This window comes from Macaca thibetana, chromosome 16 (genome assembly GCF_024542745.1).
Source record: "Macaca thibetana thibetana isolate TM-01 chromosome 16, ASM2454274v1, whole genome shotgun sequence".
NCBI classification, from domain to species: Eukaryota; Metazoa; Chordata; class Mammalia; order Primates; family Cercopithecidae; genus Macaca; species Macaca thibetana.
The window spans coordinates 67,735,624-67,763,166 of NC_065593.1; the positions used below are offsets into that span (position 1 = coordinate 67,735,624).

At 41.8% G+C, this 27,543-nt stretch overlaps 2 long non-coding RNA genes across 2 annotated transcripts in view; both read left to right on the plus strand.

Moving 5' to 3' along the window:
* LOC126939920 (uncharacterized) overlaps positions 1-15,767 on the plus strand; it is a 44,055-nt gene extending 28,288 nt beyond the window's left edge. Inside the window, exons 2-5 of the long non-coding RNA XR_007720494.1 lie at positions 9,727-9,984; positions 10,868-10,898; positions 11,771-11,908; positions 15,578-15,767. This is a non-coding gene — a long non-coding RNA (uncharacterized LOC126939920). The remainder of the gene's footprint in view (positions 1-9,726; positions 9,985-10,867; positions 10,899-11,770; positions 11,909-15,577) is intronic.
* LOC126939919 (uncharacterized) overlaps positions 1-27,543 on the plus strand; it is a 96,639-nt gene that overhangs the window by 32,243 nt on the left and 36,853 nt on the right. The gene's annotated exons all lie outside the window — the stretch shown is intronic.

A 27,543-nucleotide genomic window follows, 5' to 3' on the forward strand; every position in this document is an offset into this window, starting at 1 on the left:
TCCAGGGCATCTTTGGCCAGAGGTAACATTTTAACATTTCAGGGCCAAATTTTTAGTTTTGGCAAAAACACGTTTTGCAACTCAAAACTTCTCTTCCTGCTTTACCCTGATTAGTTGCTAGCTGGAAACACTCGGCATCTCAACTGTGTCCTCCCCTCCCTATTACCACCCCCTCTCCCCAGCTGCTAACTTGGGAACTCAGGGCTGTGCCCAGTGTAGACGTTTGTAACAGTTGTAGGGAGGTAGATGGGAAGAAAGGAGGGAAAGAAGATTTTACTTTATTTGAGTACTGAGAGCTCTGTTTCTGGGGTGGCACTGCCTGACCTGGGGTGGAGTTACACCGTGTATCCCAGATCCACTAAGTCTGTGGCTTTATATAGCCTAAGAGGTTTGAATAACCCCAAAGCTTCTATCATACAAGAATTTCATAGAGATTCAGATACCAGCAAAGCCATTGGAAGCTGTGATGGTTAAGTTGATGTGTCCATTTGGACAGGCTGCACTATCCAGTCATTTAATCAAACAATAATCTAAGTGTTGCTAAGGAGGTATTTTGTGGATGTTAACATTTACGACCTGTTGACTTTAAGTAAAGAGGATTACCGTGGATAATGTGGGTGGTCCTCATCCAATCAATTGGAAGGCCTTGGGACCAAAAACTAGGAGAAGGAATTCTGCCTTAAGACTGCAGCCTCAACTCACATGGGAATTTCCAGCCTGCCAGCCAGCCCTGTGATTTTTAGACTTTCTAGCCCTGACAACTGCATGAGCTAATTCCTGAAAGTAAATAAGCTAATAAATATTTGTATTTTATAAGTTATTATATTATTTTATATAAACTATATTATATCACACAATTATGTTACCTTTATATAATATAATTATATGCTATTTCTAATAAAATTTATATTACATTATATATTGTATTCTATATTATATGTCCAATTATAAATTATAAATACATGTAAATTTATGTATAATACTTAAATTATAATAATTTATAATTTGATATGTATCATAATAAATACATGTATTTATAATAATTTATAATTTGCTATATAACATAATGTGTATATTCCATATTGTTATATATTCCATATTATGTTATATAGCAAATTATAAATTATTGTTTTTTCTTAATGATATGAATTATGTATATATAATATATATATGATATATATAAAATCTGCTCTTGGTTGTCTTTCTCTGGAGAACTCTGACTGATTCAGAAGTTTCTAGCTTAAGCGTGTATACAGTATAGACAAATTTTAGCAGGACCCTTTCTTCAGCTCTTCTGTTAGAGGAATCCAGACTTGAATTCTTAATGAAAACCAAAAAGAGGACAAAGGCAGGAGCTTCTGGCTAGGTGGGGACCTGTGTGGGGATGGATTTCCTAATCCTAACCTGAAAAGGGAATTTCAGGGTAGAATGGACGACGTCCCAAACCCCAGACCAGTGTTTAGTCCCTGAAAGGCTCCGTGGACAGGTAAACAGCTTGGGTGGAGTGCACAGTTTTGTCTATTCCGTTGCAGAGCTTTCCTGGGCCTTTTCCCCAAGCTGGGTTGTGGTGGTTTAAAATTAGTTCTTATTTGGCCTGCGAGGGAAGAGGGAATTGGCGGAGTCTGGGCTGGACTCAGCCTTTTGCTGTAGAGGTTCTGAGGGCTGTGTCTGTGACCTGTGCATGTTGAAAGTGGAGAGACTTGGGCTCCAGACCTCCATGTGACCTAACCTCTGTCCTTGTCATCAGAGCTGTCCAGAAACCTAAATGGAACTGAAGGCCACCACCTTGGTCTGATCTGGGAGACACCTCTCCTGTCCCCAGTAGAGCTCTCTACCTACCTCCCTCTCTGAGATGCCTGCGATCTGCAGGAGGAATTACTCCTTTTGGGCATGACCTGTAAGCATTGCTCCATTGCAAGTCTTGTTCCCAAACCGTTACTGCCCATGAGCACAGTGACGTTTAATTTCATCTTTAGGATTCACTTCCATCACTTCAAGCAGGGTCATCTTGGAACAGGACACAGGATAGGTAAGCTTTGGTGGGGAGGGGAGGAGGAAGGTTGCGATGCTAGTTGCCCATTTAGGAGAGAAGCCCTAGCTCACTGGGAGGCAAGATGAAAACATTGCGGGCTGGAGAGCGGAGGATGCTGATTGAGAGAGTTCTGTAAGGGGTTAAAAGAGCAGAAAAACAGACATTCATTTTCTTTACAAGTGTGTTTTCAGCTGGCATGAAACCTCCTTTGACTCTGGAGTTGTTTTCTCTGACTATCTTTGCTTTCCCCTTTTCGGACATTGATTCCAATGTCAGCGTAAAGCTAAACGTGGCTGACTACACATTTGGCCTGGTCCTTGTGAAAATACCTAAGCTATTACTGAATTCAGGGCTATTGCTGATTGGTTTCCTAAGTGGACTTGAAATGTATAGCTTTATTCAAATAATCATATCAACAAGCCATATTGCAAACAGGTCAGCATGGGTAGTTGATGACTAATACCACACACACACACACACACACACACACACACACACGTGCACACACACCACTTCATTGTGAGCTTCATTCCAATCTCAGCAATGTTTGATTTATTTGATTTCTTTTGTCTGATAAAAACAGAAGTGATGAAAGATGATCAGCTTTAGTTATTAATACTTATTGATATATATTTAGATCTTTGATTGGCAGTTCAGTCTTACAACCACTAAAAAAGAGAGACCCTTGGAGGAAATATTAGCTTTGTAAGAATGTTAGGATTTTAATAGCCTAGATAAAGTTTTTTAAAAGTTGGAAACCAGAAAATTTGCTTTGAATTTAATTTATGAAAAGGACTTCCAGACCTCTGTCATGTAGACAGTAGATTTCTGTTCCAATTGCAGACAACTGTGTAATCTGTTATTCAGTTAAGAATGTTTGTACAGTTTGTGTTCAAACAGACATATTTAAGCAATGAAGAAAGTATTGTAACTAGGCAACTATTGATTATCTACCCGGTGTCCAGTCCCTGCTATTCCCTTCCTAGCAGAACCTTGATTGGGTCGAGGTTTAAACAGCAATGTGTCAAGGCAGGTGGACCAGGAGGATCCTAAGGGAGGGAACTTGATTGACCTGAGCCAATCATAACACTCTTGAACATCCCTTGGCCAGCGATTGGCTTAGAGGTGGGCATCCTAGACTTGGCATACGAGAAAGACAGTAGGAATTTGCTGGGCGCTCTTGGAAAATATTGCATAAAACAGTTCATCAAAATTGGCCTTTCCTTTTTGCCTTGACTAGCTATGTAAGAAGTAATGCCTAATGCTGAGACAGACAAATTGCAACCATCAGGGAAAGCCAGGAGACTCTGAGAGAGACCAATTATTGAGCTGCTGAATTAACCCTTCCTGAAGCCACCTGCTTCCTCACTTACTGGTGTGTCCTTACTGTGTAAACCCCTTTTAACTGGGTGTTTTGTGTCTTGCAGCCAAAAACAATCCATTGATACACTTGGTGACATTGATTGAGAAAAAAACAAATATGGGTAAGATTTAGTCTTCAGATTTTTTTTGTCTTTAGTAAGGCATAATGTAATTAACCAAAAAAGAAGTGATTATACTTTTGGTAACTCTTGTAGCCATTGTCAAGAAATAAAGTGATTTGGAAAACGTGCATATATGCATGAACACACACACACACACTCTCTTCAATCCATTCTTGAGGTTGATATATTAGTTTCCAGGCATTGGATGTTTCAGTATTTCTATATCTAAAAAGTTGTGGAAGGACCTGAGAGACCCAGATTCAGTTTTTATAGCTGTTTGCAAGTATGCTAAGTTGGCAATGCATAGATGTGTAGAGAAGGAAAGTAAGAGACACAGGGAGCAACGTGAGTGAATAATCTCAAGGGATGAACAGTTCCTTCTGAAGCCGTGTTGGGACTTCTTTAGCCACATCACATCACACGCTTAGAAGTCAAGTTTGCTAGGTGTGTTTTACAGATAGAAAAGTCAAAGTGCAGAGAAGTCAGGACCTGCACATAGAAATTAAGTGATCTGAGTTCCCAGTGCCCCCAAAGGATTTTCATTACTGCACATTACCTCTGTTTTATCTCCTCTTACGAAAATGCAGACATGCTCAACCCTCTGAGGACCTGTTGCCTTTTTGTGAACTTGAGTAGAAAAGAGATCAAGCCACTTGCTGTGGTTGTTAGACTGGAAACTCTGAGTTGGTCACAAGAAAAATGGTTTTCATTTCCCTGAACCCAGCCATCTGAACTGGTCAGGCTCTAATAACCGAGTTTACGGAAGCTCATTTGGAAGAGATGAATTTGCTTTTTGGTATTTTGGAAAGGTCTCAGGGCCTTGCCAACATCAGCTGCTGATGGAGTTCCTGACTGTGTGTGACAGGTCTGAGCCCCCTGCTTCTAGGTTGCTCCAGGTACCCACTCCCTGGTAACCACCTCTGATTTTAAACTTCCCTAACAGTCTGGCCATGGAGGCATGATATCCGTAACATCCCCCAAAGGAGCTAAAGGAGAAATCCACAAGTTACCATGAGCATTTCTAGTCTGCTGATGGCCAAGCGATTCCTCCAGGACATTCCTCAAGGTGTGTATGAAAAATAGTGTCCACCAGGGACTGAGGTGGTTCAGGTACCATTGCTGCTTTGGGGTGGAACATTTCTGTAAAGTGAGAACAAAATAGGGGTAGGAGCTATGTGAACAAACCCCCTGTTGACTAGGAACAAGACATAAAAAGTTTCTGATAGACGCAGATCTAATGGGGAGGACATGGCGGAATCAACGCCCTCCAATTTTCTACCGATTACATCCCACCTCCCTCTCGGGCACATGGCTGCAGTCGTGCTTAGCCCATGAGGGTGCTGTTCTCCCTTCCTTATGGAAATTGGAGAATGTGGGAAGAGGAGACTTTGCTTTTCTTTTTAATTGTTCTCTTTTTAAAGAAAAACAATTAGGCTGTATTTTTCTTTTTTAAGAGCAGTTTTAGGTTCACAGCAAAATCGAGCAAAAGGTACAGAGAGTTATTACACTTTTTGTAACTCTTGTAGCCCCCTGCCCCCACACACATGCACAGCCTCCTCCACTATTAACACACCCCATAGAGTGGTACATTCCTTGCAACCAATGGGCCTACATTGACACATCATTATCACCCAGAGCCCATAGTTTCCATTAGGGTTCACTCTGGGTGTTATATATTCTATGGGTTTGCACCAATGTATAATGACACGTATCCACCATTATAATACCATACAGAGTGGTTTCACTGCCCTAAAAATCCCCCTGCTTCACCTATCCATCCCTCCCTCCCCCCAACTTCTGGCAACCACTCATTTATTTATTGTCTCCAATGTTTTGCTTTTTTTCAGGATGTCATATAGTTGGATTCATATAGCATATAGCATTTCAGATTTTCTTTCACTTAATAATAAGCATTAAGTTTAAGAGACTTTTAAATTTTGTTCTGTAAGATAGCCTAACATTTTTCACACCCTTTAATAAGGGTGTGGTCTTACCTGTTTTACATTAGAAGGAAACCATTTGTTTGGAATGAATAGAGTAAATCTTTTGGGAAAATAGAAAACAAAGAGTATTTAAAAATCATGTGAATATTTAGGTCTAAGAGTTGTCCATGAATCCTTAGCTCAGTGTCCATAGGTCCCTACAAACAAGATCTATGAATAGAATTCTTGGAATCCTTAAGTTAGGATAAGAAAACATTACCTTTATTTTTTCTAACCTCTATTTGAAATGTAGTATTTTTTTCCCTTACAAGTGTATGTGACAAGACACAATAGTATTGGTCATAACTAAGGCTTTATCACCAACAAAAATCATAGATTTTTTATATCACATTGTAGAGTTGTAAAAATCTCAAGATATCGTCTATGCTCCTCACTGCTTCAAAATTATGGTAGTTAGTAGACCCACCTTCAGCTCTTGTTATTGGATGCATTAATAAGGAAGCATACATGTTATGTTTCACAATTTTATTTCCTAAATATTTTTAGATCGCAACTGCATTGCCATATAATTTATTTTGTAATTTGGTGTGTTTCAAGTTATGCATTTACACATGTAATTCTAAAAAGAAGTCCATAGACTTCACCAAATTTCCAAAAGAGTTCACAGTAAACAAATTATTAAAAATCTCTGTTAATTCATAGATACTCATTCCAGAAAACACAACAATGGCTGCATATCAGGAATATCTTTTTCTAGAAAAAAATATCCTCAGTTACTAGATATTCTGGGTAGTTTCTGTATGTGGAGTTTCTGGGGTAAATTCTTTGAGTTCAATATGTTGACTCTATGCTATGTCATCTCAGATATCTGACCTTATTCTGTTTTTCTTATCCAGGTCATTGTATGTTTCATAACTGGATTTTGTATTTGGTATTTGCCTCCCAAATTTTAAGAGCAAAACTTGTCATCTATCGCCTTATTTTAATTCTCACTATGTAAACTTATAAGAAATAACTCACAACGTGGTGTCTCATAACTCACTTCTGAAATATCCCATGAAAAATTGCCAAGTTATTCACTGTTGTTTATTTTGGTCCCAGTACACTGTCCATGCCCTGGTTGAATATCTCGCCAAATTTCCTCCAATTTATTGCAAAACCAATTGGCAGAACAATGAGGAAACCTGTCTGGGGCCAATTTCAGCAACTGATGGTGCCGCCTTCTCCCCCCACCTCCACTTTCCACTAATCCATCAAGTTTCTTCCAGATCTAGCCATTCTTAATGGGAATTTAACACCTTGGTATAGCTCCAAACATGAAAAAAAAAATTCTTCCTATCCTTACTCCACTGTTTCCCTCCCCTCTGCTTCTCATCCTTTTCTCAAAACTGACACCCTCCAACAAGTACTTCTCCCAGCAGAGAGGATGGCCTACCTGGTATTGCAACATTGAGAATGAACCTTATTTTGAAAATAGGTGATCATGCTCTTATCAATACAGGAAATGGGAGATTTAAACCTCTTCCCATCAAGGTGTGAACCTTTCACAAAGCAGCAGCTCTGAAATATTTCCTGTGTGGTTGGCATCGGTGAAAACACTGTATTGCAGAGCCTACTGAGGCCAAAACTAGGGAGTGTCTTTGCAGCCTGTTGTTAGTCAAAGTAGTTATGTATTGCTGATGGTGCTTTTCTAACATAGACCTTAAAGCTCTTTTACATGGACTGTCTTTTTGCTGCATTTTTAAGACAGAGCAAGAAGCTGCGGTTATCTGTTCCCACTATGGTTTCAAGACTAGAAACTCAAGGAGGTTTTAGGCTTGTCCAAATAACTTTGGACAAGTATACTTTGATACTTGTCCAACGTATACTTGATACTAGTATTTCACTAGTGTCAAAACCATAGTGAAATATGTGAATTAAACTCTGCTGCCATTCTGTTTATTATTATTATTATTTTTTATTATACTTTAAGTTCTAGGGTACATGGGCACAACGTGCAGGTTTGTCACGTATGTATACATGTGCCATGTTGGTGTGCTGCACCCATTAACTTGTCATTTACATTAGGTATATCTCCCAATGCTATCCCTCCCCCCTTCCCCCCACCCCATGACAGGTCCCAGTGTGTGATGTTCCCCATCCTGTGTCCAAGTGATCTCACTGTTCAATTCCCACCTATGAGTGAGAACATGCGGTGTTTGGTTTTCTGTCCTTGTGATAGTTTGCTCAGAATGATGGTTTCCAACTTCATCCGTGTCCCTACAAAGGACATGAACTCATCCTTTTTTATGGCTGCATAGTATTCCATGGTGTATATGTGCCACATTTTCTTAATCCAGTCTGTCACTGATGGACATTTGGGTTGGTTCCAAGTCTTTGCTATTGTGAATAGTGCTGCAATAAACATATGTGTGCACGTGTCTTTATAGCAGCATGATTTATAATCCTTTGGGTATATACCCAGTAATGGGATGGCTGGGTCAAATGGTATTTCTAGTTCTAGATCCTTGAGGAATCGCCACACTGTCTTCCACAATGGTTCAACTAGTTTACAGTCCCACCAACAGTGTAAAAGTGTTCCTACTTCTCCAAATCCTCTCCAGCACCTGTTGTTTCCTAAGCATTACGTTGAGTTGATTTTCAGATTTCTCCTGCAGGTAACAACCAGAAAGAATTTTGGGATATTGTGTTAGTTAAGGTGCATGCAGGAATACAGAAAGCACATTAGGTGTTTCAACAGAGGGGATTTAATTTAGGAAGTTGGTTATATATATTTCAGCCTTTTTGGAAGGCTGAAGTAACGAAATGGGAACAATGAGAAAACACAGAGATGGTAACTGCAGGAGGAAGCTACCCCCACCAGGGCTGGGGAATAAGGGAAAAGATTAGGTCTATTGTAACCTAAAGGATCAGAGGAAGGGCCTTGAGGAGTTGAAGTCCAATCTCTGAGGGGAAGGCCCTGTATGGCTGCTGATGGCATGTCAGGAGATTAAAGGAGGGATCTTATAGAGCTGGAATTCAAACATCTGAGGAAGGAGCAATACTGACTTCCTAGAGTTTGCACCTCTGAGAAAGCACTTTGAGGCTGACTCTAGGAGATAGGGACTGTATCCAACTACTGCTGTAAGGATGAAGTATTGCTGCTAGGTAGCACTGGTGGGAGCAGCAAGTAAAAAAGTGGGGAGATGCATTCTGCCGTCTCCTGATTCCAGTCTCCCTCTACTGCCCCCTATTGCCAGAATCTATCTATTAGAAACAACTAGCAAAGGAAAAACATGATTTGCAGTCCCTTTTAGTGTCCCAGAGCAGGTGTTGGAGGTTTGGGAGCTGGGAGACAGTAGCTTACTACATCACACAGGTATGTAGGACACTTTTGGATTACCAGAGGATGTACCGGTCATCCATAAGGATGTTTGGTATCATGAAGAGGATGATTTAGTATGAAGTCTACTGGTCATATATGTATGCCTAGAGCTGGCAGGTGAGTCACTGAGACTTGAGATCGTAGGCCTTCTCTCGTTTGCATAGTCCTTTTGCTTGGGGCAGAGAGAGTGGGGTTGGTGTGGGAAGAAGATTGCAGCATGCAGGGTTGTGGGTGGTGATGCCAGTGTCCCTTGTCCAGCCATGCAGGTACTAGAAGCTTCAGAGCAGTTGGGCTGAGGCTACGGTCAGGGATTAGATGGGGAGGCATCTGGCAGAATATCTGAAGGACCACACCAGCATTTTCTTGTATAGAAATCAATGCATTGGTTTAGACAAACATTTGCACCCACTTAAGGCCCCAGTTTCTGGAATTATAAGGAGTAGAAAGAACCTTGATTATGCAAATCTACAGATTAATGTGCTCATCGAATAATTATAGAATGTCTAGTAAATACTACCCATTGTGCTGGGGCCAGGGAACGTGAAGATGAATCAGGTAAAGATGAATCTGCCTTCAGGGGAGCTCAAACATTAACAGAAAATTATAGTCACTTTATTTCTGGCAGAATGGGCACAGAGTTGAGGGAGAGGCAACTTACTAGTGCACATCAGGGACAGCTGCACCCAGGAGCATGAGCTGAGTCCTGTTATCAGGAGGGATGTTCAGTAGATGGCAAGAGTCAGGGGACAAAGGGCCATGGAACGATGAAGCAACGTGAACACAGCCCAGAGGTGTAGCATAGACTGGTGCCCTTGAGAAAGTGGGAGGGACAGCAGGTAGAAGGTCAGGGTCTCCACTGAGGCAGCAGCTTCACCTGCCTTCTCTTTCCGAACATTCTATCAGGCAGCAGCCTGACCGGTTTGAATTTCACCTTCTGCTCACCTCGGATGAGAGCAACAATCATCACGATCCCAGGGAACAGCCAAAGGAAGAGAAAAGGCAGAAGATTTGGACAAGACTCCATGAAGACTAACAGCTCTTGGATAATTGAGAGAAGGCAGCTGCATGAACAGTTTCGATGCACTCATGAAGGCAGGGCCCAGTGCCTGTGGTACCTGCCTTTTTCTGGAACCAATCCATATTTCCTTGTGGCTTTCTGAGGTACAGAGAGGGTACATTGGGAACTTTGCTTGGGGTCGTTTTCACATCTTAGAGGGAGGGACCCTCAGCATCTGCGTTAGCGGAGGGTGATCCTCATGTCCCTCTGAATGAGCTGGACTTGAGGGAACGAGTCCCTTCCAGGAAGCTGTCCCATGACTGAAGCCTCAGCAGCAGCCTCTGTCCCCTCCCCCACAGAACCTTTGGCTTCCATCTGACCAGCCTTGACACCCAGTGTCCAAACACCGATAAAATTGATTCCACTAAGCGTGGGAAAGTCCTGGAGCATCGATTGTTTCCTCCTCTGCACCCCCGATACCCTGGCATTAGCGCTCTCCCAGAATGTACCTTGCTTGTTTGATTGGAGGAGGTCAAAGCCCTGATGAAGAATGAGTGGAATTCCACAGGATTGGGGCAGTCTTGATAAATGACAGCAGGGGATGGTGTGGGGAGGGGAAAGGATCAGAGGAAGTGGGGATAACTGAATGGCTTAAAAAATAATCCACCTTTGCCTCCCCTGGTTCTACCAGTCTGTCTAGTGCTTTCAGAATGAAAATTTAAAAAAGCTTGCCATTCTAAACATTTGGAGTTTCAAAAATGATCTATAGAACATGTTTAGTTTTTCAAGTTAAAAATATTAAAAGAAAAAAAAATGTTTGAGGGCTTTACTGCTTTCCCGCAAAGAGCTAGAGCCACCCAAGCAGGATTGACTGTCATTGGTTTGAGGTTTCTGCTTGCTTTGAGGCTTTTTTTTCCTTGGTGCTATGAACTAGATCAGTCCATTTTTAGCTGATAACCCTTTCCAATTTCGCTATGAAATGAGAGGCTGGTTGGGTGGTCTTTTATGTTCCTTCCAGCTTTGACTTTTATGGTCTTTGATTCCAAGGTACCTCATCGGCTCTGAAGACAAGAGATAGGTAGGTTCTAACTCCAGACAAGCCACTGCAAGATGGTACCAGGATGGGACAGAGAGTCTTTGTACTATCTTTTATATGTTCTCAAACCCAGCCAGGGATCAGAGTGACAGTATACCATGGGGAATCATAGAGATGTTTATGGTGATGCTGCTATGAGTCAACTGAGATGTCCCCTATGGAGATGATAATTCCCCGTACTATAGGCAGTTAGACAAAGATGTAGATGCCTCCATTAGAAATGCTACCCAGATCTAATCAGGACCACACATGCAGAGAACCCAACGGCTTTTGGACATATAGGCCAATGGTCTTCTTGGGAAGGTCTCTTCTAGTCATGGGAATTGTCTTTTTATTGTTTAAGCTTTTGCATAGACCTGGAAGAGACATCCATTGCTGTTACCCCTGAGTTTATAATCATGCTGCAAGTCCAGTGGGGAACTTTGGCACAAAGCGTTGAATGAGATGAGACTGCACTTATGTAGCCTGTATTTCTTGAGAATAAAGATTTCTGTTCATTTGGTGCAGTGGTTCTCATCTGGGGAAAACCCAGGGAGTAGAGGCCGGGAATGCCACTAAAATCCCTACACTGTGCAGGAAAGCTGTCAGCCCTTTGCCCCACAACAAGGGATTAACTCGTTCCAAAAGTCAGTAGTGCTGTGTTTGAGAAACACTGTTAAGCACCTGGAAGTTCCAGAGAGCTCAGATGGTGGTGGTCATTGTGCTAAGTTTCAAATTCAGTATTTAGATTTGGTTTTTAGCTTATAGGCCACAAATTGGCTGACTATGGGGTAAAAAGGAAGTACCTCCTTTATCAAGATTGGCTTCAAAGGATGTCTGTCTCCCCTTCTGGTGGGTCCTGTGTCCATTCACAGTGTGAGAAATGGAAAGGAAGTCACTAAGAGACTTGCAATGGATGTAAAACTGGATGCAGAAACTCTGGATCTGAAGGGAATGTTCATGACTATTTCATCCCTCCTGCCTTGGAGCACCAAACGCAGGAGCCACCCAAGGTGAGACTGAGGATTACACAGTTTTCAACATTGCTTCCCATGGACTACTTCTCCTTCCAGCATTTATAGATTTTTTTGGTGCCTTCTTTTCTTCTGGAGACTTTCCCCTTTTTTCTGAGCAGTGTTCTGGCTATTTCAGATCTCTGCATCTATGGAGGAACACATGCTAATTTGTTGTTGCATGGCCAGATGTCAGCAACTCATTGCATTGTGTTACCACTAGCAACTCTATTAGCTTTTTTTTTTTTTTTTTTTTTTTTTTTTTTTTTTTTTTTTTTTTTTTTTTTTTTTTTTTTGAGATGGAGTCTCACTCAGTCGCCAGGCTGGAGTGCAGTGGCGCGATCTTGGCTCACTGCAAGCTCCACCTCTCGGGGTCACGCCATTCTCCTGCCTCAGCCTCCCAAGTAGCTGGGACTACAGGCGCCCGCCACCATGCCCGGCTAATTTTTTGTATTTTTAGTAGAGACGGAGTTCCACTGTGTTAGCCAGGATGGTCTTGATCTCCTGACCTCGTGATCTGCCCACCTCGGCCTCCCAAAGTGCTGAGATTACAGGCGTGAGCCACTGTGCCCAGCCTCTATTAGCCTTTTTAAATGGGGTTCTTGAAAGAAAAATAGTGCCTAGCTCAATTTTTCAGTGGTGAAACTCTAGGTATCATAATTCTTTAAGGAAGAAAACACTTTTGGTTGCAGGTCTTTTACTGCTTTTCAAATGGTTGTGTGTAGGCAATCATTTACTCTTAATATCTGCCTTATCCATGGTAATATTCCAAGCAAGATATTGTATAATCTTCCTTGGAAACACACTTGAATATTTAACAAGATAGAGTCCTCTAGATAACACAACCCTATTTGCCTAAATCTAAACTCTTGAATATAATGAAAAGTCTCCCATCTGGACTACATGGGAATAGTCATGTTTATAGCTGCTAAACTGCAAATCAGTTATGTCTCCTGGCATTAAATATGATTTGCCTTCCTGTTTGTCTCATTAGCACTTTTCGGCCCTCTCTAACTTGAGTCCCAGGCCATTGATGAGGGCACAGGTGGGCTGTAGAGTTTGGCAGAGGGAAGGAAGCCACTCCCTGCCTGCCACGCTCAGTGATGGACCACTGGGTCCTGCCCAGTCTATTTTCATCTTCCAACACCTTTTATGACCTTGCTTTAGAGTAAGAAAACTGCCCTTCAAAGGCCTCGCTCTGTCAATTTCCCTCACCATATGTTCTTATTGAAATGTTTATGACACTCTTTATCTTAGGCTTATTATCTTGGGATTGGCATTGATTAATAAAACATGTTACAAACTACAACTTACTATTTAGATTTTTAAAAAGTGGGAATAACAATAACACATGTATGATTTTAACCACTTTCTAAGCAAATGTTTCTAGTTGCAAAGTAGTCTCAATAGCAATGGAGGACATTATCAGGGCGTGTTATTTTCAGACTAGAAACACATTGAATATATATTTGTTTGGGTCACACGCCTCGTGATGTTGCTTTTTTTATGAGACTAGATAAAGTATATTGCAAAGCTGATAGCAGCAGAGCATTTATTGACATATTTTAGGTGTTTTCCAATTGACTGTAGTTTGTCATTGTTTGACAAATATAGCCCGGTCAATTCCTTTGATGATGGTGTTTTAGCAAAGTACTGTATGTTCAGATATTAGCATTAACAGCACATGGTAAATAAGCTATTTCTATTAAAGATTTTCATTGTCTTATTATAAAAGTAATTACATTAATTGTAAAAATTTCGGAAAGCATAGAAAAGAGTAAGAAAGAAAATAAATGTAATTCATGATCCCACCACCCATTTATCACACTAATTTTTTAATAAACATGTAGATACATTAAGATACAGCTATATTGCCTACATACATACATATAAACAAGTAAAATATATAATTATTTTGGTAATTCTATTGCATAACCAATTTTGTGTACTTCTACTACCATTATACTATAAACATTGCCTATCAGGACAGAATTCTTTATAAACAGTTTTAAAGGCTCTGTGGTAAAACATTATGAGGGTGCAGCATAATGCTTACTCTCTTAGCAGTATACAAGAAGGCTATTTTCAATTTTTCACTATTATTAACAATGCCATAATAAGCAGCATTGTCTCAATCTCATAGGTTTTGTGAGAGGGAAACGAAATGGTTCATGTGAAGTTCCTAATGTAATAGTGATAGATGTTCAAAATGCCTTCGTATCCAACTTTCTTCCTCTCTCTCCACCTACGTTTTTCTCCTTTTCTACCTTTAATGCATTTTTTTTCCTTAAAAATAAGACCCTAGAATTATAGCTACTTGGTTAACGTATATACACTTTTTTGTTGTTTGTAGTAATTTTTACTTCCTCATCAAATGCAGTTATGTGGATCTAATTCTTGATTGGCTTGAGATGCCTCGTTAACCTCTGTCCCAGTCTCAGTCCCATGTTAAAATATAGAAGGGTGGGAATGAAGGTGTGCTCTAAAGTCAGTTATCCCAGGTAGGAGGGTCTGTGAGTACATGTCCAATGTCAAGTCCTTGCTGTCTTCCAGTCTTATCCAGCTGAAACCATCAGCCCGTTTGGTTCCTGGGCGTACCCGGCTAGAATAGTGATGCTTTAAGAGTTCTGTCTGCACTAGGGGTCTAGAATTTGATTTGTTGTGGAAGGTAAGATCCAAACACCTTCCTGTCCACAAAACACATTTAATTCTGCCGTATTTATTCAGTTCATAAGATTGATCCTTTCTCCCATTTCTGATTTATGTATACTTTACCTCCTTCTTGCAGTTGTAACCGTGTCCTAAACACTAATCTACCTGGCTGGGCTTCAAGCTTCTGTCTGATCCTTGCCGACTCCTTACCCCTGGGGAAATGCAGTCTATTTCCAACTGGACGGGCCACGTGGAGGCACATTGCTCTCACTCTGCCAGGTGTACTTAGACATTTTTGCTCTCCTCTTTCACCCTCAAGAACTAACTTCCTTGAGCATTTACAGAATTCCAGATCAAGGCTCAATTTCCCATTCCTCTTAGGAGTGTAGGCCGTCTCGCTTCTCAAAGCACTGACCCTGGGGCTGATCAGACAAATCTGTTTTGAGCCCATCCGCCCCAGAATCCTTCCTTCTTCATGGCACTGGCAAATGTCACCAACTTCTCAGCCCGCTCAGGGTCAAGCCAGCTCATGAAAGGACACCCTCTGGTGTGCTTCTGGCTGTTTCAGGACCACAAGGAGAAGCAGCAGCTGGCAAGAAACATGTTGCTAAATAGACCTGGCTTCTATGGGAATCCCAGAGTCAAGCATTCCCACCCCTGTGGGCCACCTTTCACATTTGATTGATTTTTTTTCGATTGGTTGTTTGCCTGACCTGATCAGAGAGTTTGGACAGGAGTTTCTGTTGACACTTTATTTCACTTTGGGTAAAGTTTAAACATGACTTATCACAACCCTGACACATCTGGAAGGCCATATTTTGCCCCCCTCCTGTTGTCTACCTCTTTCAATTATGAGAATAGAGGGCATAAAGGCCTTTTTTTATACATGAGGAGGACGTTCATGGCTTTGGGTCCTTTTAGACATAAGTCTTCGGCCGTCTAGGTTATAATTACTGCTAGATAATCCTTCTTTTTTCCTATTGTTAAAAACCTTCATATTTATTTTATTTACCACAGGTGAAAACCATCCATTTCTTGGAGAAGTGCCACTGTGGGGCTGCAAGTCCCAGGGTCAAGATTTCTATGTGTCTCTTTTTCCCTTAAAGTGGCTGAAATCTGAAGCTGAAATTGCAAGTGTCATGGAGTCATTGAATCTCATAGTCTTGACTGATAAAAGTTATTAAATGTCCTCTGGTTCAACCTTCTATTTAATGTGGAAATCCTTTCTACAGTAACCCTGTGTGGGAATCACAGTTCACTTAGGGGCTTAGTCTCATAGTCAAAATGTCTTCTTCCTAAATGGGAAATTACTTCCAGCTTCTACTCACTCAATAGTTGTTTAAAACTCTCTCTCTCTATATATATATATGTATATCTATAGATATATAGAGATATATGCATATGTGTCTATATACATATATATTTATATATGTACATATATTTATATATGTATATATCTATATACATATATATTTTTATATATGTACATATATCTGTATATGTATATGTATCTATATACACACATAAATATAAATAAATATATATATATATAGAGAGAGTATATCTCTGTCTAAAAGCAGAAGCATAAAACATACCTTTAACACCAGGGTCCAGTTAGGTGTGAGTGCCACACGCATGCTGCTGGGCCCATGGGATGTCAAGTTTAGTAAATCCCAGAATTTGCCTTTAATAAGTTCAGAGTCTAAATATCTAAATATATATTTTAAAAGATGTCTAAAACAAGTTTCCTACTAAAAAGTGACTTATAGTCTAGAAGGCAAGGAATGACAGCCACTCATTCTTTCTTTCATGTGGTAATCATAATGGTAATAAGAATGATACATGACATGCATTGAATGCTTTCTCTGTGCAGGTACAGTTTTAAGTGCTTGACATGAATTAACTCATTTAGTCATCATAATAACACTACAAGGTAGGTAAGTACTTTCATTAACTTACCCATTTCGCAGAGGAGAAAACCGAGGCACAGCTGCTCAAGATTATACAACTAAGAATAAGAGGACCCAGGATTCAAAATAAAGCATTTTGCCTCCTGAGTCTGTAGACTGTACTGGTATGCTATTTAATCTCTTGCAAACAGCTAAGATGTTTGGTAGAAAGAGAGAAATGCCATGAGAGAGAAAGGGCAGACTCCTGTGCTTGGAAAAGATGGCCTGTTTTGATGCCTTTGTAAATGATTTATCCCTGGTGTCGGCTTCTCTTGGGCATGTTTCCGGGTATGAGGGAGAAGGGAGTCACTGGCTTCATCTGTTGGTTGCCATCTGTAATTTACAGCAGCAGCGTTCACACTCAACTGGAACTTGGTGTTAAAATGATAATATTTTATGCTTTTGCTTTTAGTGGGTGACAATAAAAAATCAATGGATTATAATTACAGGACCTTGAAGTTCAGTGTTGCCCCAGACTGTAATGAAAATCCATTTATGGTATGACAACCACAGATTAGCAATTTATCTCTCCCGAAATAGCAAAGCAGTTTATGGTATTGCTGGTTTGCCACCACTTACAGAAGGGACCAGATAATGTGCCAGGTTGCCCCGTGAGTAATAGCCTGGTTTTATTATACAGGATAAATCAATCACATAGCTTCTTGCGTTGGCTTAATGAGGTTAGATTAGCATGCACGGAGCTTGGGAAAACTTGTTGGTCAATAACCTCCCAGTGCTGACAGAGGACCCTCAATGGGCTGAATCTGGAGTGAATACTCAGCAGTTTGCCTTGCAGGTGGGTGATAAGAATCTGAGACTTGGTTTGGGAGTTGGTTTTCAAGAGGGGACAATTCCTTTTTCTTTCTTTTTTTTTTTTTTTTTTTTTTTTTTTTGAGACAGAGTCTTGCACTGTCACCCAGGCTGCAGTGCAATGGTGTGATCTTGGCTCACTGCAACCTCCGCCTCCCAGGTTCAAGCAATTCTCCTGCCTCAGCCTCCCGAGTAGCTGGGATTACAGGCGCCTGCCACCATGCCTGGCTAATTTTTTGTATTTTTAGTAGAGATGGAGTTTCACTATGTTGGCCAGGCTGGTCTCGAACTCCTGACCTCGTGATCCACCTGCCTCAGCCTCCCAAAGTGCTGGGATTACAGGCGTGACCCATGGTGCCCGGCCAAGAGGGCAAGATTTCTAAAATACAGTTGAAACTGCAGACAACTTTTGTAGATGAGTAGATCAGTAATAAAACAAACAAACAAAAGCCCAAACAACAAATCTTTTAAAAAGAACTGGCAGTCTTTGTCATTTCCCTTTGAAATGATGGATTTATTTAGGAGAGGACATACATAGAAGGGGAATGGATTATAGAATATCACACTAGTTGATGGCCCCCAAAGGAAAGCATCCTGCCTCTCTATGGCTAACATTGGTTGGAGTGTGGAAGCTGTTTTGGCACAATATCTAGTGACTCCCTATCTTTCCAAGCTCCCTTATGTCACAAGTGCCACCCTTTATTGCTTGAGCTAGGTTCATGGCAGGAGAAAAGGCATTATAGTTTCCGTCTGCCCTTTGTACCCTGGCTTTTCTGTAGATGTATTAGAGCCTACCTTTGAATATCTTTCAGACATTTGCCAATAAGAACAAGTTGAAAGTAATCAAGACCTTCTCTCTTGGTGAGCCTTCCGCACTAAATATCTCTCATGAAGCTAATATCTTAATTTGCCCCCACTCGGTGTGTACAGCTAATAAGAGTGCCACGCATTGGCCTAGGTGCAGTGGCTCACGCCTGTAATCCCAGCACTTTGGGAGGCCAAGGCGGCAGATCATGAGGTCAGGAGATGGAGACCATCCTGGCTAACATGGTGAAACCCCGTCTCTACTAAAAATACAAAAATATTAGCCGGGCATGGTGGCGAGTGCTTGTAGTGCCAGCTAGTAGGGAGGCTGAGGCAGGAGAATGGTGTGAACCTGGGAGGCAGAGCTTGCAGTGAGCTGAGATTGCACCACTGCACTCCAGCCTGAGTGACAGAGCGAGACTCCGTCTCAAGAAAAAAAAAAAAAGAGTGCCACGCATTAAAAATTAAAGTAACCACAAGGAGTTGTGTTGTGGGATCTGGAAGAGGGAAAAGCAGACTCAGAGAGAGAGTTCAGGTGAGGTCCAATACTGGCATTCTCTATTTCAGGGTCAATCATGTCTTGCCTTTTGGAATGAAGCCATAATCCCTAAGGAAATTCTAGAAGAGGCACATTTGAAGACGTTTTGCCTCCATAATGCGTTTCATATTTCATTCCAAATTTCTACTTTGTCCTTTCTATTAAGAGACTTAGACTTATCAGAAAAAACAAAGGTTTTAGTTCTCGTATGTCAGAAGATAGAAATTTGTTGACATTGAAGCAGACGGGGGATAACTGAGACATAAGAAAGCACGTTATAAAAGGGACCGTGACGGTGTATCAGTCAGCGTTGGTTGCATTAGGGTGTGGTAACAACCCTCAAACACTTTGTAACCTTTTCATGTCAAATAAAACACAGATATAGAAACCCACACAAAACAAATATTTATCATATTATTAGAAAGCTGACCGGGCGCGGTGGCTCACGCCTGTAATCCCAGCACTTTGGGAGGCCAAGGCGGGCAGATCACAAGGTCAGGAGATCGAGACCATCCCAGCAACATGGTGAAACCCCGTTTCTACTAAAAATACAAGAAATTAGCCAGGCACAGCCTGGGTGACAGAGCAAGACTCTGTCTCAAAAAAAAAAAAAAACCTAATATCCCTGTAACCAGCACTCGGGTTGGGAAATAGAGCATAGATAGTCACCCCAGAAATCCCTTCATAAGCTTTGTCCTTTCGCTTCCTTCAAAACTAGCTGTCTTCCTCATTCTTATGGCAATGACCCCACATCTTAATGGATTAAGACAATGAAAGTGTATTTCTTACACTGTGTGTCTATCACCAGAAGCTGAGGTGATAGCCTGCTTGTCATTGTCATCCATATTCTGGGACTCAGGCTGGAACTTTCTGGAATATTGCCAGGGAGCAGGGCAGAGGGCACAGTGCCTTCTGGGGGAATGCACATTGGCTCAGCCTGGGTAATGAGTGGTATACATTACCTCTGTTCACAACTCATTGCCCAGCACCAGTCACAAGGCCCCACCAAATACCAGAGCCCAAGAAATGTAGTCCTGTGGATATGGTTTTGCTGTGTCCCAACCCAAATCTCATCTTGAATTGTAGCTCCTATAATTCCCATGTGTTGTGGGAGGGACCTGGTGGGAGGTAATTGAATCATGGGGGTGTGTCTTTTCTGTGCCGTTCTCATGATAGTGAAAAAGTCTCATGAGATCTGACGGTTTTGTAAAGGGGAGTTCCCCTGCACATGCTCTCTTGCCTGTTGCCATGTAAGACATGACTTTGCTCCTCATTTACCTTCTGCTGTGATTATAAGCCTCCCCAGACATGTGGAACTGCGACTCAATTAAACCTCTTTCCTTTATAAATTACCCAGTCTCAGGTATGTCTTTATTAGCAATGTGAGAACGGACTAATACACCTGCGATGTGCCCAGAAGGTAGGGCTAAGGAGGGATCAGGAATATTTGGCAAATAGAAGTCTACCACAGTTCTGGAACTCAATGCTGGGTTCAAATGTTAGCTCTATCAGTGGCTAGCTGTTGCTTTGGATGAGTAGTTTAAAATACTCAGTTATGTCATTTAAAAAAATGAGAGGAAATTCATAGGGTCTGATATGGTTTGAATCTGTGTCCCCACCCAAATCTCATGTTGAATTGTAATCCCCAGTGTTTGAGGTGGGGTCTGGTAGGAGCTGATTGGACTATGAGGGTAGATTTCTCATGAACAATGATATGGTTTGGCTCTGTGTCCCTCTCATCTCGAATTATAATCCCCACATGTCGAGGGAGGGAACTGGCGGGAGGTGACTGGATCATGGGGGTGGTTTCCCCCATGTTGTTCTCGTGATAGTGAGGGAGTTATCATGAGATCTGAATGGTTTATAAGTGGCAGGTTCTCCTGCTCTTGCTGTCTCTCCTACTGACATGTAAGACATGCCTTGCTCCTCCTTTGCCTTCCACCATGATTGTAAGTTTCCTGAGGCCTCTTCAACCATGCAGAACTGTGAGTCAATTAAATCTCTTTTATTTATAAATTACCCAGTCTCAGGCAGTATCTTCAAAGCAGTGTGAAAACAGACTAATACAAATGGTTTATTACCATCCCTTTGGTACTGTCCTCCTGATAGTGAGTGAATTCTCCTAAGATGTGGTTTTTAAAAGTGTGTGCACCTTCCCCCACCTTGATCCTGCTTTCACCAAGTGAAGTACAAGCTCTTCCTTCTCCTTCCACTATGATTGTACGTTTCCTGAGGCCTCAAGCAGATGCCAGCATCATGCTTCCTATACAGCCTGCAGAACCATGAGCAATTAAACGTCTTTTCCTTACAAATTACCCAGCCTCAGGTGTTTCTTTATAGCAATGCAAGAACAGGCTAACACAGGGTCCTTGAGATAATTAAATGAATTGATGCTTGATACAGTTTGGCTGTATCCCCACTCAAATCTCATCTTGAATTGTAGCTCCCATAATTCCCATGTGTTGTGGGAGGGAACCTGTGGGAGGTAATTGAATCACGGGGGTGGGTCTTTCCTGTGATAGTGAGTAAGTCTCATTAGATCTGATGGTTTTATAAAGGGGAGTTCCCCTGCACAAGCTCTCTTGCCTGCTGCCATGTAAGACATGTCTTTGCTCCTCATTTGCCTTCTGCTGTGATTGTGAGGCCTCCCCAGCTATGTGGAACTGTGAGTCAATTAAACCTGTTTCCTTCATAAATTGCTCAATCTCAGGTATGTCTTTATTAATAGCGTGAGAACAGACCAATACAACGCTTTACAGTCTTAGGGCATAGCCTGGCCATCACAATATTTACTGAGATGAAGAATGTTTAAACATTCCCTATTCAGGTAAGATGTTCAAGATGGAAAGAGATTCCCTCTGACCACTGTCTAAGATGATGTGGGGGAAACAATCAGGTGACATTTGCAGTCTGCATTTATGTACCCCATGTGTAAACACGAGGTAACAGAGTGATGGGCCATTCTTTGAAGCACCTTGGAGTCTTTCTATCATCCACTCCATGGCCTATTAGTTTGAGGCAGGGGATGGGGGAGGGAAGGAAAGACGAGACTTCCCATTGCTAGATACCTCTGGGGTTTCTATTTTGTTGTTGTTATTGCTTCAGAATGTTGATCTTTCATTCTTTTTTGGATGACAAGAAAGTGATTCATGTTCAAGGGGTGGGGTCCCATCCTCTGTTTCACTGACAGCGAAACTGTCAAAAAAACCCATCCTTATAAACACCAACCTGGCAAATGAGACCAAGCCTCCATATGGAAAATCAAAGTAAGGGATTTGGCAGGGAGTTGTAAAGATGGTTTGAATCAGAGGCAGAGACAGCCCATGGATATTGGGGTGGGGGTTTGGGGGCTGTCTGCACCAGCGTGCCAAGAAGGCTGGGAGCTTGGGCCAGTGAGTTTTCATTCTTGGGAGAAGGCAGGCCCTATTTATGGTGGAATCCAGATCGTGGCAGGTCTCTGGTTTAAATTCGGCTCATTGGAGGGTCCTCCAAGCTAATTGGGAAGGAGCCGGCTGTATTTTCTTTCCTGCTTAATAACAAGGGGGAATTGCTTACAGCTCTGGACTTTATTAGAGGGGAATTTGACATTGTTTTGTTGGACAGAGGCTCCATCCAGGGAGCTAATCTCTCACACCTGTTTGGCTTTGTTACGGAGCCAAGGGTCCCTGGCTTGTTTGCTATTGGTTATTGTAGGGACTGATTAAAAAAAAAAAGGAAGGAACAGACCAGATAAAGGATGCGGATTTTCCTCCTCAATCTTAACTCTAAAAATCTAGACCTAAAGATGATACAGATGCCAGTGACAGAGTTAATAAGTCCAATGTCAGTGTATGAATTAGGTCCATTCAAAAACGCCAGTGCCCAGGTGTAGTGGCACGTGTCTGTAGTCCCAGGTGCTCAGGAGGTTGAGGTGGGAGGATCCCTTAGGTCCAGGAATTCGAGGCTGCAGTGAGTTAAGATCCTGGGTGAAAAAGATCCCATCTCTAAAAACAAAAAACCCCCAAAATACCCACAACCCCTCTCTCCCACAAAAACGCCAATGCCCTCAATACTTATAAAGTATCTGTCATTTGCAAGGCATGGTCCTGGGCCAGTAACTTGTGAGTTAAGCAGAGCTCCTACCCTTTGGGGAGTTATATGTTAGTCATCCCAAGAAAACACTGGAACATGTCTCAGGATTCTAGGAAGTTGGGACTCTCAGCAAAAGGGATTCCTTAAGGAACTGATACTGGCTCCTTGCCTGGGCTTTTTCTTTCACTGGAGTAAACTCCAACGTTATAGGCTATTTCATAAGTCCAGGGAACCTGGCCCTTTATCCTTTGGGGGAAATTTTACCCTAATTAGTGCTCTTAGAAGAATGATTAAGAGAACCTGAAGAAAATACAAGGCGAGCGTAAGACACCTGGAGGGAATGGAAAAATCCCTCTTCCTGTGGGATGAGCACGTGACAAAGCCTGGGGCCTTCTGGGGACCAGTCACACACATTTCCTCTTCTTGTCATGTGAGCTTTGAAGAAGGAGGAGTCCGCCAATGCTGGAGCAAGGAGCTCTTTGAACAGCTGAAGCCTTAATAAAAAGGTGCTGGCTCTTATGGATTGAAGAGCAAGGTGTCTTGCACTTTGATTGGTAGCTCTATCTCTGGACTTGAGGTGTCTGGGTTTGTATTTCAACCAGGACCAGGCCCACATCATTTGTGGGGCTCAGTGAAAAATGCAAATGCCGGGTCCTGGCCAGGAATCAGCAAGTCATGGGTTCATAACCCCCACCCACAGTAGACTGGAGACCCCCAAGGAGATTGCAACTTCCATCCCAGGACATGCTCAGAATCTGGATTGGGATTAGGGAGAGGCTCCCCTAGAGGTGGGATTGGCTGCTGCCTTCCCCATCTGGGGATAGCACAAGGTATGCTTCTGACCCTGAGCCTCCATGGGTCTGTGCCCAGCTTCACCACTTACAAGCAGTAAAAGCTTGAGAATGTTACCTAACCTCTTTCTGCATCGATTTTTCGGTCAGAGTCATGATGATGACAGCAGCTGTCTCAGAGGGATACGGTAAAACAGTTAAAACCCTAATACACTTGAAGTGCTCAGAGCAGTGCCTGCCTCTTAACCAGCAGTGCTGTTAACCATTATTATGGAGACAGATTCACCACTTGCTTTGCTGTGGTAGGGTATATGCTTGGAGCTATATATTTTTTTCACCCAGTTCTCCCAAAGGGCCCTGACTTGTTCTCTTTGCTCTCTTGTGACCAGTGGCAGGATATTCTAAGATATCTTTTCCAGGCTTTAGGAGGAGACCCATATTAATATAGAACACAGAATACTCTGCCCCTTCAATACACACACACACACACGTCCACACATACATAGGCACACATAGTCATACAACACAAACACAACACAAACACACATACTCCCCTTAACAGTATTAAATGTTAAGGTGAGGTTTTTTGTTTGTTTGTTTGTTTGAGACGGAGTCTTGCCCTTTCGCCCAGGCTGGAGTGCAGTGGCGCGATCTCGGCTCACTGCAAACTCCGCCTCCCGGGTTCACGCCATTCTCCTGCGTTCACGCCATTCTCCTGCCTCAGCCTCCTGAGTAGCTGGGACTACAGGGGCCCGCCACCTCGCCCGGCTAATTTTTTTGTATTTTTAGTAGAGACAGGGTTTCACTGTGTTAGCCAGGATGGTCTCGATCTCCTGACCTCGTGATCCGCCCGCCTCGGCCTCCCAAAGCTCTGGGATTACAGGCGTGAGCCACCGCGCCCGGCCAGGTGCGGTAATTTTTAAAGGGCCCTAAGGAGATGAGGGTTCTTTGGGGATACTAAGGGTCCCCACGAGCAGCCAGCAGGGGTAACCAACCACTGTCATCCCACCATTCCCATTCAACTGCAGAAACTTTTCATTTTCTCTGAATTGTATTTTATTGTTTCTAATAGAATTTTGCTGGAACACATAGAGCTTTGCTATTCTGAAAAAAAGAAGTATGAAAACCAGCACTTTAATCAATGGTGCTGTAGGACCTTGACTCTGCCATAGTTATGAGTCTACTGAAGTTTTGATTACTCTGGCCAGGGGTGCAGTGGCTGAAGTGGGTACACAGACAGTTCAAACCCTGGGCTCTGATATTAAATGCCCTTTACCCAAGGAGGTACAGCTAGTAAGCTTGGCTGGGACTGGCAACATGGCTTGCAGATTCTCTCTCTCCCCACTGAACTGCCTCCTTGCTTAAACTGAGGTCTAAGAGGGATAGAACTTTCCAGAAGAGCTGTTCCAAAAAGAGTATTTTGACTTTCTCATGAGAATCAGAAGACCTGGGTTCTGTTCTTATCTCAGCCATTCTCCATTGTGTGACTTTGGGCAAGCTATATAAGCCTTTTGAACCTTAGTATGCTCATCCACAAAGTGGTAATACGCTCTAGTTTATTTTTCCCACAAGAACATTACGAGGCTCACACAATATGGTTTGTAGAAAAGTCCTTTTAGAAAATATAAAACACTATACAGATGTGTGAAAAATTTAAGAATATACTCTTGCCTCCTTTGTCTGTATTTTTTTAATTAAATTTTTTTATCTGTGTAAATTTAAGGGAAGCAAGTGCAATTTTGTTACATGGATATATTGAGTAGTGGTGACGTTTGAGCTTTTAGTGTAGCCATCACCTGAAAAATATACATTGAACCTATTACACAATTTCTCATCCTTCACCCCCCTTCCACTCCCCTACCCTGCCAAATGTCCAATATCTATTATTCTGTATTCCATGTCCATGCGTACAATTACTAGCTTCCATTTATAAGTGAGAACACACAGTATTTGTCTTTCTGTTTTTTTGTGTGTTGTTTCTTTTGTGTGTTTTTTGTGTGTGTTCCTTTGATGAGTCTTGTTCTCGGTGACCCTGATGAAACTTGTACGGCAGGTAGGAATAGCTCACGTTGCTTCATTTTTCTACCAATAGCCTTGTTTCTGTGTTTTGTGATCTGCCTCTACTAACCCCAAGTTAAATGATGGACTAAACATATACATGCATGCACATATGCACATATTTCTATACCTCTATTTAATTATCATCCTATAAATTATTCAGATTACCCCCTTTCCTTACATATAGGTATGCTATTGGACAGTAAGTAGTGTGATGGTAATTTTTTTGAAATGGGGCCTCACTCTATCACCCAGGCTGGAGTGCAATGGCATGGTCTCAGATCACTGCAACCTCTGCCTCCCAGGTTCACGCAGTTCTCCCGTCTCAGCCTCCCGAGTAGCTGGGACTACAGGTGCGTGCCACAACTCCCAGCTAATTTTTGTATTTTAAGTAGAAACGGGGTTGCCCTATGTTGGCCAGGCTAGTCTTGAACTCCTGACCTCGTGATCTGCCCACCTCTGCCTCCCAAAGTTCTAGGATTACAGGCGTGAGCCACCATAGATGGTAAACATTTAAGAATCAGCTCTCAAAAAAAATTCATGTTAATATGGACATAAGTTTACTATAAATTTTATTGATGTAAAGGATGTATAGCGCACAATTTGCAAATAATTATAAAATATTAAATATCCTTTATTATAAATTCCATATACCTGCTTGATTCTCACAAAAGCATTTTACTGATTTTTTTCTTTTGCAGTTGGTGAAAAAGTACAGTTCCAGCATTAGTGCTGGTTGATATTTTCATGTCTGTTGAGAAATGAAAGAATGGCAGGGCATGGTGGTTCAAGCCTGTAATCCCAGCACTTTGGCAGGCGGGCAGAACACTTGAGGCCAGGAGTTTGAGACCAGCCTAGCCAATATGGTGAAACTCCATTTCTACTAAAAAATACAAACGTTAGCCAGAGAAGGTGGCACTTGCCTGTAACCCCAGCTACTTGGGAGGCTGAGGCAGAAGAATTGCTTGAACCTCAGAGCCAGAGGTTGCAGTGAGCTGAGATCACATCACTGCCCTCCAGCCTGCATGACAGAGTGAGACACTGTCTCAAAAGAAAGAGAGAGAGAGAGAGAGAGAGAGAGAGAGAGAGAATCCCAGTTACTTGGGAGGCTGAGGCAGAAGAATTGCTTGAACCTGGGAGCCAGAGGTTGCAGTGAGCTGAGATCACATCACTGCACTCCAGCCTGTGTGACAGAGTGAGACCCTGTCTCAAAAGAAAGAGAGAAAGAAAGAGAGAGAGAGAAAGAAAAGGAGAAAGAGAGAAAGAAAGAAAGAGAGAAAGAAAGAAAGAAAGAAAGAGAAAGAGTAAGAGAAAGAAAAGGAGAAAGAGAGAAAGAAAGAAAGAAGAAAATAAATGAAAGAATTAAGATGTATGTTGGAAGGTCAGTTCTTAGTCAAATGATGTAAGTGATTGCTTCTCTCAATCAAGGAGTAGTTTTTGAATACTGGAAGAACATTTCCTTAACTTTTTTTTGGTTGTTATTTTGCTACTCACCATGTAAAAACCCTTGACATGATTTACTTTTATGTTTAATCTGCATTATTAATATTTTCTTCATCGCTGTCTCAAGTCTAGACAATTACAAAACCATAAAACCATGATTTATGGCATTTTTAGATTTCCATGGTGTCAGTGTTCCCACCAAGGCCTATTTTAAGCTAAAAATGTGACATAATTGAAATAAGAGCAGGGTAGAGATGCATGGTAGTCACTAGGACACAGTATTTCCACCATATAAACACAGCAGATGTAAACAACCTCCAGAGTGTAGGTAATAGTAAAATAACAAGGAAGTGATGAGCTCATTACCTTTGTTTTTAATACAATTTATTTAGTTTTAAGTTTATAGAATTTAACTTTTAATAGTGGCCATGTTTAACAATTGGCTCAGAAAACTCTCATAAATTTAATAATTGGCTCTTGTGAGTGGGTGTGGAACAGCTCCAGCGTACCACTCTATAT